Consider the following 14,361-nt stretch of genomic DNA (forward strand, 5'->3'; position numbering starts at 1 on the left):
TATGACGTGTCCTATCAAGAGAGATTTGAAAGTATTGCACAGCGATTTTATTTTAATTAAATCATTCCCTCCTGGACAGAGGCTTAATAAGTCTCAGAACGTAAAAAACAAACAACCACACAAACAAACATTGACCCTACCTAACTTAGGAAGTAAACCCAAACCTCTCAAATCTCAGGATGGTTTTGTAGGATAGAAGCCGGTCCCCAGGGGGTTATAGAAGCAGTTCCAGTTGGTGGGAGAGGATACTTTCCTCTGCCTAGCATAGCTACTGAGAAGCTGGGCCTCAGTTCCAAGGACACAGCTTCTGTGAGTGTCACAAACTCTGGTCTGGGCTCATTAGCAGCTGTCCTTGAGTAAGTTGTCTATGTTCCTGTAAGAAACCCCCACTCATACTCCCATGACTTACCCCAGTAAGCTCACTGGTAAACAAGATTTGATAGAATCATTCTTTGGTCTGCTACCAATGCCCTATTTGGGGAAAAAAAAAACCACCCTGACATGACAGAAAGACGTACATGAATAGGAGAAAGTGATCCTACATTCCAAATGCCAATTAAGATCAATAGGGAGTAGGCAATAAGATCTTAAATGACTTTTAAGTCTCCTTTTACCTTAGTTATTTTTCATATCTTAAGTGTCGTGATTACATTTTACATACTAAGGATAGTCTGAGTGTCATGGTTACATTTTATATACTAAGGGTAGTCTGAAACTCTACTTTTGAATCACTTCAAAAATTGAGTAACACCGTTTAAGTCCTGCCAGAGAACAGCCGGGAAGGGTGCAGTCTCACTAACGTTTAGAAGCACAGAGATTTACACACGTTTATAGGTCAGTGACTCATATTTTGAGGTTAAACACAATGAATACCATAACAGATTATCTCACAGTATTAAAAACAGTAAGTTCCTTAGCCATTGTTAGAACTAAAGGTACCATCCAAAGTTTATAGAAATATAGATTTAGGCAAGGAGAGACAAAAGGAGGTGAAGTCTGGAAGAGGAAAGTCTGTAGACCCAAATTCTGCTTTAACATTTGCCCTTCTGGACCTCAATGTTTTACTTCAAGTCACATGGTGTGAGCATGCCCTCTCTAGCACCTTGGTTTGTCATGCAAGCAAAACAAAATAAAAAGAAAGCCGGCAAACAGACCAGATCAGAGGCCTGAAGGAGCTTGCAGAAGCAACTGGTGCACATGCAACACAAAGACCTTGTCTGAGTACTTCAAGTGCAAGAATGTACTATCTTTGGGTTTGGTCTGTCACATGGACATTGTCAATGTCCATGTCAATGTCAATGTCACACTGCATTGGCACATGCCTGCTTCATTGTTCTCCTGAACTCTCTAGTAAGCTGTTTGGGTCCATTGCTGAGGTTGATCGCTGGGGCTGTTTTGAGTTTGCTGAGGCCCTTTTTGCCTCAGTTGTACATGACTTAGACACCTGTCATACCAGAAGTTCAATGTCTGTTAGAAATCACCCGAGACAGTGGCCCCTGAGTTCACTGTCTCAAGCTAGTGAAGATTGCTTTATTAAGACTAATCAACAAGAAGTAAGACATTAAGGACAAGTAAGAGAAACTCCTGAGAATAGAAGGAGTTCCCAAGGGAGGATAAAGCCATTGAGCTTCTTTGCAGATTTTTATCGAGCCATGTCAAAAATTGGACCAAGGTTGGGATAATCACTTTGAAATTGTTTAGCTTTCTGGGCTGTCATGGGTCAAGTCAATGGAGGGCTCTCATGCATGCCCCTTTGGCTGAACCAGGTCTCAAGGGGTCTGTTCATAACACAACGGTTAGAGGTGGTTGAAGCCCCTCTGTCCATCTCTAATGTCAGAGGTTTTGGTTATTGACCTTAAATGGGAGGCATTGGTCACTGGTTGGTGTTGCTACCTCTGACCTTGAAGGTGTCTCAAGTGCTGCTAATTATATGAAACCCTTTCTTCTTCATAGTTACCAAGAAGTAGCTCCAGGATTTGTTTTTTTGTTAACTCCTTGCCTACAGGATTGCATAGGGTCTACTTCTTGTTCTTCATTAACTCATTGCTTAAAGGGGCTTCCTTCCTTCCTCCCTCCCTTCCTTCTTTCCTCCTCCTCCTTCTCCTCCTCCTCCTCCTCTTTGTTCTCCTCCTTCTCCTCCTCCTCCTCCTCCTTGTTCTCCTCCTTCTCCTCCTCTTCGTCTTCTCCTCTTCTTCTTCCATCTCCTGGTCTACAGGATGGCCTGGGGTCTCTTTCCTGGAATGGGGAAAGCCTGTCTTTGTAACCCTCTTCACTTAGCTTGCTGTACTTGGTTGAATTATGCCAGAGCATGTGGAAAACAGTAATGTCCTATGTGTGTTCCTCAGAGGCTGGGGGTGGGCGATAGCTGGTCTCTGGCAGTGGCCCAGAGCTCTGTCCTTCCTCTTATCTGCTTGGTTATCTTATACCCAGCTCCATGTCCTGTTTGTTGTTTCAGGCTTTGCCATCTTAATCCTCAATCTGTATTTTAACACCTGAATCATTTCCACTACAATTTGCAAATTTTACCATAGGCCCCTTTCCCTTATCACCTACAGAGATGACTTCTGCCTCAGTTTGCTGACTTTGGGTACACAGAGCAATCCTGGTAGTCTTCTGGCCCCACTGCTCTTCTCTGGCGAAGAGCAGCCCTTGGCAGTGGTTTTTTTCTGATGGGAGCTGGGAGGGTGCATTAAAGAAACCAGGTCTGGAAGACAACCTTGATGATGATTACCACCTCTCCTCTTAGATATTGTAAGTCTACCAGGGCAGTTGAGCACACAGTCTGCTTTTATACAGGGTTCATACTAGGCAATGCTAGTCAGCTGCAACCCAGATGGTTGGTTTTCTTTTCTACCCATGTCTTTGCTTTTGTAGATATGTGTCTTGTCTTGTGATTAAAAGACTGTGTCCAGGAAGTAAGACGGATCTTAGATTTGTCAGTGCTGATTTCACAGTGCTACATTTAGTCTATGACTCCATGCTTTCAGAATTCTGCTTTGATTATTCAGGGGCTCTGAGTGATGATCCAATGACTTTGTCATTATGCACCAGGCCCCACAGAATGCAGCAAGAATCAGTGTTGACCTTTCCAGGTCCTGTCTTCGCTTATGCCTTGGCCTTGAGAAACTTTCCCTTCTTTATCCGTGGCCTCAGGAACTCTACCATATAATCTACCTGTGAACCACCTGGTTTCTTTAGCTGACGTCCTTTTATAATACTTTTGCTTCAGATTGAAGTTCGGTCTCATTGCTGTTTTCTGTGGCTGTAACAGAATTCATGAGGCTGGGTATTTTGAGAGAAAGGAGATATCCTTTGGAGGCTTACAGTTCAAACAACACTCTTGACTTCGCTGCTGGCCCCTTGACTGAGTCACATGGTGGCTGCACAAACATGAGAGAGTGATTGCATGGTGAGGAAGGAAGCCTGGGAGGAGCCAGCTGTGCTCTTTCCTCGTAACTCTCACTTTGGAACTAGGACTGTCACTTTATCTTGAGGACAACGACCGGACCACCTTACACTAACAACCCACCTCTTAAAGGTTTTATTACTTCTTAACATTACTACCCTGGGGAACCAGGCTTCTGATTCATGAACCTTCAGAGACAAAGTATATTCAACTTGTAGTGCTTTGAGTTTGCTCTTTGAAAAATGCCACCTCTCACTTAATCTCTCCTTCTTGTGTCCTTTGGCTCTGGACAGCTGAAAGCTATCATGAGCATGTCTACCTTGGCTGCTTCCTTCCTGGGAGGAGATCGTCTGCTATACACACAGGAGGCAAGAAGGCACCCACTGGAGAGCTCTCAGACTGCTGCTAGGTGACCCACTCTTCAAGATGACACATTTATGGGCAACTCTGAATGTATCCAGCCCTACTAACCACATTGCACATTTTACTCATAAGGCAGATTCTGCAAATTATTTTCAAGAAAAGTCCCACTTCAGTACATTCTGACTAATCTCCACTTAAAACCTCATGAAGCAAAAGGTTGAATGAGGGGTTCACCCGACTTGACTTGTTCTTGGTCAATTCATGATTTCTTTCAGCAGCCTGACTTTAAGTGCCAGAAGACAATCCTTGTAATAATTCACTTGAAAACCTCTCTGTCCTTCATGAGGGCTTTAAAAAAATCCCGGAAACTCAGTCATGGGTGTGAAATCTATTTGTCTACAGGATGGGGGATCAAGTGATATATTCTCCCTGAGGTCTGGTAGGTTAGGGGGAGGCACAGGATGGTCTGAATTATTTGTGCCATTGTTTGTGAATGAGAATAAAATCTGCAGGCAAGCAATCAAAATGTGGCCTCCTGAGACTGACCACAGAGGTCACAAAGGGCAATTGGGCATGGCGTGGTAGCTGTCCCTATGTAAGAAGGCAGAGTTTAAACCAACAGAATGTGTCACTGGAAGGCATTAGAGATCAGCTAACTTAAGTATAGAATTTCCAGACCCAGAAAAATAGAAGTATTCTATTCTTTCTTAATGGCCCATAGATCCAAGAATAGACTCCTAGCAGCAGACTGAACATACGTGTACACACATGTTCATGCATCATCATGCTGTCCATGTTTCTTCATCCTCTTCTCACATGTAGGAAATACATGGATTTTAGTTTCCATAAATATATTTATAAATGTGCATTAATTCCGAGTTGTTCACTTTCCAGAAAAATATGGGAGTTCTTTATGACCTTCTACATACTACTAATACATAAATACAGACGAAGTGAGAACTTAAGGGTTCTTTGGAAAGTTGTGTTGGATGGTGATTTGCTGGGGCAAGCACATGGAGTGATTTCCTGGAGTGGACAAAGGTGAAAGACTAAGATAGACTTTGTGAAGGAATGTTTAGCCGAAGCAGACACAGGTGAAAGGATGTTCTGCTAAATCAAGTACCTGTTGCTCACAACACGAGTATATAGGTCTGCCAATATAATTGCGTAGTTGAGCTGCATTTGTTGGGACTCCATAGAGAGAAATGCACCAAAAAACTTCGGTGGTGTGCTGCAGTTTCTTGCTGTTTCTTCAGACTCAGGCTAATCGGCAGAGTGATGTCAGATGAGACAGGCTCATATGCTGAGGCAAGACATGTGCTGAGACACGTGCATCCATGGAGGATGCATGATGTTTGGAGGGAGTATATAAAATTACTGGAGGGACTGAAGGAGGCTGAGGCCTGGCTGTCTCTCTAGGTAGTGCCACTGCTGCTGATTCTATTTGCTATCTGACTTTACCCAACTGGACTTCTGCTGTATCCAGGAACCTGTGAACTGAATTGCTGATTTCCAGACAACACAGATGGGAGTTGCTCCAAAGAATCATTTTTAAACAGGTCCATTTCTCCCGTATCCTTTCTTTTTCACTACCTCTGGTAGGCAGTAGGCTACGAGGGAGGTTAAAGCATTTAAGAACCATTAGCCTGGTGGTGGTGGCACACACCTTTAATCCCAACACTTGGGAGGCAGAGGCAGGCAGATTTCTGAGTTCCAGGCCAGTCTGGTCTACAGAGTGAGTTCCAGGACAGCCAGGGCTACACAGAGAAACCCTGTCTTGAAAAACAAAACAAAACAAAACAAAACGGGGAAAAAAGAGCCATCAGTAAAGATAGGTTTTGAAAAAAATTAAAGTCACATGCAGACAATCTAGAGTTCTTCCAAGGACATGTATGCCAATGACACTTGTGTTATAACCACATCATCTGACACCTTTAATACAAAATTCTTCAGAATCAGCTCCGATTGCTACATACCGTAGCACGCAGAAAGAAACTGAAGTCTGGGAAAATTTCCTTTAGCTTCTTGTGTTGAATTTTTATTGTCACCTATGACTATTTGCTTTCCCTAAACTCTGTGGGCGACTAGACAGCTGGCAAATCCTAGCCGGGGAGTGTATGTGTGGCTTTCCTGTTTGCTAACTAAGCATATGCATCCTTAATAGGGCACTCCTTGCTGAGTGTGAAAGAAGAAACTCTGAGGCAAAAAAGAGGACCAGAAACATGCCTCAGATGGAACCTCTCCTCTCCTCTCAATACTCAGTAAGAAAAGACTAAACTGGTTAGATGGAGAAGTATGGGGAAACAAATCCTTACTTGGGAGAATGCTTAATGCCTTGGTTGGGTTAGTGTCCTGTCATTTCTATTTTTAATTCTTCCTCCTCCTCTTCCTTTTCTCCTCCTCCTCCTCCTCCTTCTTCCTCCTCCTCTTCCTCTGCTCCTCCTCTGTTCCTCTTCTGCCTTCTCCTCCCTCCTCCTCCTCCCCTTTCTCCCCTCCCCTTCCTACTCCTTTCCTGATCTCTGCTTTATCCACCCTAGGAAGCCAAAAGCACCTCTGGAATGAAGCTCCACCCACCCTCTAAGTCAGTGGAAGATACTGCATTTCTGAGTGTTTTAGCTTGTCTGTGCACACACCAACAGGCTTCTGTCTGAACGTTTGGGGTGCCCCCAAGGCAGCCTCTCCTTTGTCCGATGGTTTCTGGTCCACCCAGAGCCTCCCTACCTCTCTCTATCTTTATAGGAGAAAAATCAATAGCAGGAGAAAAAAAAAATAGGAAGAGAAACAGGAGGCGAGAGAAGAGGGGGAGGGAGTGCCAGGAGGAAATGAGAGCTGAGGAGGGAGAGGAAGTGAGAAGATGCGGGAGGACTGGGAAGGATGTAAAGGAAAGGACTGGAGGAAGGGAGGACAGGTCCAGAGGAGCCATGGTGACTGGAACAGGACCACTGTTTGTGCGGAGGAAAAGCAGGGAGGCTCCTTCTCAGCAGTGTGCTCCCTCTCGTTCTTCCCCTTCACTGCTATTGGCTCTGGGTGTCAGACAAGGGACACTCGGGTTAGTCATTGAAATTTGTACTTTCCTAGGCTAGCTTTAAATAATGGAAAGATACCTTGGCTCTATCTCTTTAAAGTGCAGAGATAGTCTGGGTTGGACCAATGAGGAGCACTTCCTCTGTCCTTCCCTGAAAGGCCCTCCCTTGAGTGTGGACTCCATCCTGAAGATAATCTCAGTGCTTGTCTTAGGAAGGCTTAACAGGGGAAGGAAAAGTGGTGTGAAGGAATAGGGGGAGGGAATGAGGTCTGGATTTTTTACCAAAATACATTATAAGCATGTATGATATTCTCAAAAAATTAACAAGAAAACCCCCTGGTAGTGGCCCTTTCAGAATAAACTTTCCACTATTGTTAAGAACTAGGCTCGATTTCCCTTGGCTTGACTGTCCCTGAAGGCAAACACCAGGCAGAAGGATGATGAACTTGCTGTCTGTGAGTCTGCCCCTGGGCCTCCTTTCTTCAGGCCTCCAGGCACCAAGTGATGGGACAGATCAGTCCTTCCCAAGCCTGCTCCACATGGAAGCAAAGGTGGAGAGTGCCACGTCTCACCATGTGTACATCCACTGTGTGGGGCTAGACCAGAGTGGTCTCCATTGTAGGGTGTCTTGAAATGGCCACAAAACCATCGCAAGACCGTTACCGATCCCCAGCCCCTGCAGCAGCTCAGGGTTGCTGTCATTCCTGTCTGGGCCTAAAGAAGACCATTTGCTTCATTAATTATCAGTTTATCACGGCTGCCTAGCACAAGCAAGCCTTCCAGAAAAGGACACCCAGAAGGGTGAGATGGACTGTTAGGAAACCAAACAGTTCCTGACTGGACAAATCCTGGTCCCAAGCCAGTCATCTGGGTCCCAGGTAAGACTTAAAAGGCTGCAGCAGATAGGGCCCTACCTCTGCCTGGCTAAGGCATCTTGGGAAAAGTACTTAATCTAGCATGTTGTTTTCATCTTCAAAATGGGTCTAAAATTTTTACATTTCCCAGGAGAAAGCCTGGACCCAGATCCCCTCCAGCCCTTGCAGAGAGAAGATAAAGTCGAAAGCAGGGGGATCATCCCAGAGAGCCACAGGGGCTGTTCTCCAGGGAATGGTGGAAAATACTAGAAGACAAGGAAAAAGAGGAGGGAGGACATTCTGGGGGGAACCCCTGGAAAGAAAGTGGCAGAAAAGGGACCTAAGCACTCAAATTAAGAACTAAGGTGTAGGGCTAGAGAGATGGCTCAGCGGTTAAGGGCACTGGTTTCTTCCAGAGGTCCTAAGTTCAATTCCCAGCAACCACATAGTGGCTTACAACCATCTGTAAATGAGATCCAATGCCCTCTTCTTGTGTGTCTGAAGATAGTGACAGTGTGCTCATATACATTAAATAAATAATATTTTTTTTAAAAAACCAAAGGTTTACCCACTGTTTTCTACAGGAAGTGTGACAGCCTTTCTGAGTTGCAGGAAGACATCTTGAGAAGGGTCTTGAGAGCAACCAGGAATGTCCATCAAGGCCAACTGACAGGGGATCTCCTCCTGGAGTAGGCAGTTAGGCGACTTGTTTCCTGTGCTAGCAGAGTGGAGGCCAGCATGATGACAGGCCACCCTCTTATGACACTGAGAACATTCTCATGAGTGTAGGGTCCAGGAGAAGCAGCAGTGAGAAAGCCTTGCAGCAGTCCCCTACCTCCCCAGGGGGCACCAGGCTTCCAGGGATAGGGTTCTGCATCCAAACTCTTTGAACTGAATGAAGTCTTGTGACATTGCCTGGAGACCCTTCGATAGACTGGGAGATGGCAGTGTGTGTTGGAAGGGTGGGGTAGGGTTAGTTCCTAGGCCAGGCTCTGTCTGTGAAGAAGGAGGGCAGGACTGTAATTCTAGGTCAGCTGTATGTTAGTGGCTCCATCTAGATTTAATGTTAGGTTAGACAAGGAGAGAAAGCCTGCCTTGGGAACCGTGGGAGGCTCATGTGCAGCCAGGGTACTAATATTTCATAAGGGCTTGGCACGTTTGCTGAACGCTTCTGGCTTTCTGCCCAGCTCTAAGTTTCCTGTTCATAGTTCCCCAGATGTGTCACTGCAGGATTAAAGCCCAGGAGGCTCTGACACAGGCGTCAGCAGGAGCCCACTTTCTCTGGGTCGTCTGACAAGACGTGAGCTGTCCGTCACTCTCGTGTACCCCGGACCCAGCCCAGTACTCTTTTGGAAGCAAAGCAAAGTGTAAGTAATGCTGTCCTGGGTTGACTTCAGGAGGCAGTTTTGGTTTTAACAGCCAGCATTTGATCAGCAGACTTCGTCTCTGGGAGAAACGTTGCTGGATGCCATCAGAGTTCTCAGTGCCCCAAACCGTGAACAACCCAAATGGTAAGATGGCTTGCTGTACTTTAGGGCTTTCCGTCTCGGTGTTTTTTCCTTCTTTTTGGGTGTGTGGAGATGTTCACTCACACACTGAAGAGTATCTTTTTGGGAAGGGCAAATGGAAACCAAGTAAAGATAATGTTAGGCTGTTCACTCAAAGAAGATACAGAATTTCCTGGTATTCTGCGTCCCTAAGGGCACACTTAACCTTAAGATGTATGTGTGAGCACATTAAGATTGTCTGCAGGTAGGTTTCGTTGTGTGGGAGATTCACTGTGAGATGCACCGAAATTATATTTTATAAGTACTTTTAGGGCTTATTGTAGACTCCTTTGAAGCATACTTGTTTGCTGGTTAGCATCACTTACAATATGCCACTTGTAAGCTCTCACAGTCATGGCGCCTACATCAGTTGGGGGGGTGTTGTAAGGTAAAGAGCTATTTCTGAGGTTGATTTAAAGTGCCACTGTGGACCTCAGAACTGAGGCATCACTTCGCATTAGTGACTGCAGTAGAGAGGGGCACACTCACACTAGAGGGTTCTTGGAGGAGGACAGTCACTCTAGAGGGTGTGCTGAGGGCTTTGCAAAGCCATCGCCAGGAGCCGCGGGTTGCATTTGAAGTGATCATGTACCCTACGAGCAATGCTCACACACGCTTCCTTCAGTAAGGGTTAAAAAGCAGCCTTGGAGAACAAGAGCATGCCTTCTTTGTCGCTTGGCTCTGGACACAGAGTCTTGCTGTATAAGCTCTCTGGAGGCTTTGTACATAGCAATGCAGAAGGTTGTGTATGCACTCAAATGAGGGTTATAAACTTTGCTCTGATTTCTCATTGGACACCCTAACATTTACAGTCCCCATCAGCCGTGTTTCTGGTAACAACAACAACAACAACAACAAGAACAACAACAACAACAAATGGGACAGAATCAGAAAGAATAAAGACAGGAAATAAGGAAAAAAAGAGGGAGGAGGCAAATTGAAGTTTACTGTCTTCCATTTAATTCATCAGATTTCAAGCTGTTTCATGCAGAATGCTAGTTTTGTGCTGTGTTGGTGAGCTTCTAGATTGCTAGAATACAGGGAGGGACTCTCCCAAAGGTGCAAACAGGCAGGGACCAAAGTGTGTGCTGAGTCCCAGCGTGTATTTGAGGAGCAGCTGGCCCTTTGTGGGTTGTGCGCTTGGTACCTGTTCTCTATGCTCACTGTAAACACGTTGATCTGCTGGGAAGGGATGAGAGGACCATTACCCAGAAGGTTGGGGAATCCTTTCTGAGATTAAGATCGTATTTCTAACACGGTAATTCATCTTTAAAGGTCATTTTCAACAGCACAGACACTAGTTAAAAACTGTGGACCCACAAACCTTATTGGCATAGACTTGACAGTCTAATGAGAGGAAAGACGTGGCAGCCATTATGAAGGAATGGTGAAGGTCTGCTTCTAGAAGATGCTTTTCAAAAATTGAGACAGTGCTCGTTCGTTCTTACAAAGGTAAGTACACAGAGATAATAAAAGGCAGAGAGCAACTGTGCATCCCGGCAAGATGAATACCGTGGTGGTGGGGGACGGTCATCGCGCCTCTGCATATCCTTCCTCTGAAATCTGAGTGATGCAGGCTGGAGTCAGAGACTTCAGAGTTTTGGGCTATGGAGATGCAATGAAGACTGCGTAAATATTCCCAAATCAAACATTTTCTGAAATCTGAACAGTTTCGGTCCTCAGGATTTCAGATTTGGGAGAGTTAACCTGCAACACTAACGGATATCTTGTTTTCTGAATATATTTGTATTCTGAAGAAATATACTCATACTACATATGTTTTATTACTTGGTTTTACCTTCTAGCTACATAGTGTGAGCAATTTTTCATAGCACCGAGTTTCTTTTTATCCAGGTATTAGGGGTTAGGGAGACGACTCTGTGGGCAGAGTGCTCACTGTGCGTACTAGGTGAGCAGAGACACGCAGATCTGGGGAGCCCCCTGGCCAGGCAGTCTGACCCACTGGAGAGTTCCTTGTCCAATGAGAGAACTTGTATCAAAAAAAAAAAAAGGTAGAGAAGTGATTGAGGAAGACAGCAGAGGTGTCTCCATATATGCCCACATGTTACGCTACACGTGCACCCACAAGTTTTTAAAACATATTACATACCTTGTTAAATTGTATTGGTAGACAAGGCATTTTCTTTTCTATTGTAACAACATGAACATTAAAAAATTGTTACCATTGAATCTTTGCATCTTCTCATGAGTATTGCCTTGGGATACGGTTTAATTAATCGTAGGAGTGTGCTGCATAAGCATCCATCACAATTAGGCAACATTTTCACTAGCACTGACTTTTGTTTATTTATTAACTTGTTTAATGATGAATTGTACTAGTCTGAACAATTGGCAAAGAACACTTTTCGTTGTCTTCCGTGACTTTGGTAAAAACGTTTCGAGAAACTTCTGGCTTCTTCTCTGTCTATTGGGTTCAGCTTATCTTTTTTTTTTTTTTTTTTTTTTAAACACCAAAAGTAGTACCCTTTTACCATTTTACCGTAACTTCTGCCAACCTAGTTTCCGAGGTCTGTGACCTCCTTTGATGTCTTTCAGAAAGTGTGCTGAGGGGGTGGAGCTAGCTTCTTTCATCTGACTTTAACCTGGGGGAAACCTCATTATAGTTTTATCTCTTCTTTAAAGTTGACTTAGAGTCAGAGGCAGTGTTTGCTGTATTCTAACAGCACGTGGAATACTGTAGATAAAAATGGTTGCTCCCCACTTGTCATCTCTTAATTCATCTGCATTTAGGACAGCATGATGCCCTTCTCACAGGGATTCTCACCATCCATGGGTGAGAGTTTTGTTTCCCTGCCAGTTTCTCTCTCAGAGCTTGCCTGGATTGCAGTTGACCCCCTAGTGTGCTTTCAACCAGCAAATCTGGAAGAAGCCAGTATAAAGGAGACAGAAACATTGTTACCCAACTCTTTAAGGAAGGAAATATTCCAAAACAGAAACTCAGAGAATTAACAAAGAATCAACCCAGATGGAGCTTTTCTGAGGTGAATGGAAGGTTGGTTTTGTTTCTACCTGGTGTGTCTGTAAAGTTCTTAATGGGTGCTTCTAAGTAAGTGAATGCTAGGAACTTGGACTTGACAGGAACATGACTGAAGGGAAGAAGGACAGAGTGGCTTACTCCATCTCCAGGGTACTGTTTGGCTATGCCGATCAGGTACAAACTGATGTTTTGTTCTGAAAAATGAGACCAGCTTCTGCTGGTCAAAGCACTTGTAGACCTGAGCCCCTCTGGGTCCCTTTTACATCCACCAAGAAAGGGATCATTTTTTTTGCTAGCTTGTTTTGAAGATTAGGAAACGGAGGCATGGAGAAGTGAATGTGTTGAAGTCACAGCAGAAGCTGCTGTGGAGGTAGGATTCTTGGTGCAGGCAGCCTGACTCTGGAGCCCAGGGGACGCAGAGAGAACGTTGTGTGGTTCTGAGATGCTGCTGTTCACTTGCATGTATGCTTACATCTTGCTAGATCTTCTCTAAGGATGAGAAAACATGTTTTTCTTTGTTCGTTTTGCTTTATTGTACATATTATTTCACTTCTTTCCTAGCATCACCCTTAAGCATTACCAAAGGTTCCCAAAGCTGAAGCTCTTCGAGCCATGTTCACACAATGCTACAAGTGGAAAATTACAGCTGCAAAACCATGCTTCATGACCGAGATTACACAAAAGCTATCGTGCAGGGGATTTAGGTGAAGCAAATAAATGGGTCTCACTCTCAAGGTGTCTCTTTATGTTCACACAAATATTCCAAGATATGAAAAAAAAAATAAAAGCTCAGAATCTTAGACCCTTTTTTTTCTTAACTCAGATAAAGGATTCTCATTATTTTTCTGCTTTTGAGTCAGATGAGCAAGTCAAGACTCAGAGCATCAGTAAAAAGCCCACCATGAAACCTATCAGTATGCATTAAATGCCTTTAGCTCTAAGCCCATGGACCACCAAGTCCTCCACAGCTGGGAACTAATGTCTATGGGTTCTTCTGTCAAATGTTCTAACATGTTAATTCTGTTGCCTTTGGAGGTGCTGAGGCTTCAAGCTCCGTCAGAGCTCTTTCTTAATCTCTCTGAATCTACAGGGGCCAGTGGAAAATGTCATCTGGTTTGAATTTTCTGACCATATTCTCCCAGGTTGGCTATTCAATTTATCTTATCAATCTAACAGTGATAGGTAAAGGATAGCCTAAAATAGGTGGAGACTCTTTCATCTTTCACCTGCTGAGCCTGTAAGCCATCACCAAGGGAGCTCAGGGACTGTCCCTGAGAAGGCTAGGAAGAGCTGCAGGCTCAGCAGTGGAGGCCGCTTGGAGCTTCTCATGAACAACTTCTCTGTCTTCCCTCTGCTTAGCTGTCCTGGTTATAAAATGGGCATGCATACAATTACAGAGGGATTTCTATTTACTTTTGGTTAAACTTTTCCATGAACTGTTGCAATCTTAAATGTAATTAACTTACTGGCAGTGCTGTGGATTGGACCCAGGGCCTTCCATATTTTAGGCAAGCAGCTGTATCCCTGAGCTACACCCCCAGCCCTAACTCTATAATTTGACGTAGGATAGATGACTACTAACAGCATATGGTTTGTCTACTTCTATTCATCTCCTTTATAAATGTAACCTCAGGGGTTTAGGTTGTAAGATATTTTGTAGGTCACTGATTTTTTAAAGTAGGTGACACAGTTTATTCACCATCTGTACTTAAAAGACTGCTAGGGATACGTCTCTCTCCTCCCTTTCCGAAGCATCCTCTTTCTCTGGTCTTTCATGACAGAAGCTTTTCTGAAGGGCTGTTTATTGGTGTCCACTTCTTCCATCCAGTGCACACTGTTCTGGATCCTGTTCCATTTCTGTGTCTAGTGAGCAGCGTTTTAACTCCCTGGAGGTCCCTGAAGACATCTGTAGTCCTTAGTCATATTCATCAGTGTTGCAGTGGATAACAGCTTGACCCTGTCATTTTTCTGAAGTTACACTCGTGCCTGTAAGCTGAATGTGACTCAGATAAACATATCACTTCCCGTCCACGCCACCAGCTGATACCAGTGAGCAGCCCCATCAGAGATTCCCAGAGACTGTTTCCCTATGGACTCCTTACCAGTCAGTCAGTGTGTGTGTGTGTGTGTGTGTGTGTGTGTGTGTGTGTGTGTGTGTGTGTGTGTGA

The 14,361-nt window shown here is 44.4% G+C and overlaps 1 protein-coding gene across 1 annotated transcript in view; it reads left to right on the forward strand.

Moving 5' to 3' along the window:
- Positions 1 to 8,888: 8,888 nt before the first annotated feature.
- Positions 8,889 to 14,361, forward strand: part of Il1r1 (interleukin 1 receptor type 1) — an 81,320-nt gene continuing 75,847 nt past the window's right edge. The window contains exons 1-2 of the mRNA XM_031367326.1: positions 8,889 to 9,159; positions 10,471 to 10,647. The gene's annotated coding sequence lies outside the window, so the exon portion shown is untranslated. The remainder of the gene's footprint in view (positions 9,160 to 10,470; positions 10,648 to 14,361) is intronic.

Source organism: Mastomys coucha, unplaced genomic scaffold, assembly GCF_008632895.1.
Source record: "Mastomys coucha isolate ucsf_1 unplaced genomic scaffold, UCSF_Mcou_1 pScaffold14, whole genome shotgun sequence".
Taxonomy (NCBI): domain Eukaryota; kingdom Metazoa; phylum Chordata; class Mammalia; order Rodentia; family Muridae; genus Mastomys; species Mastomys coucha.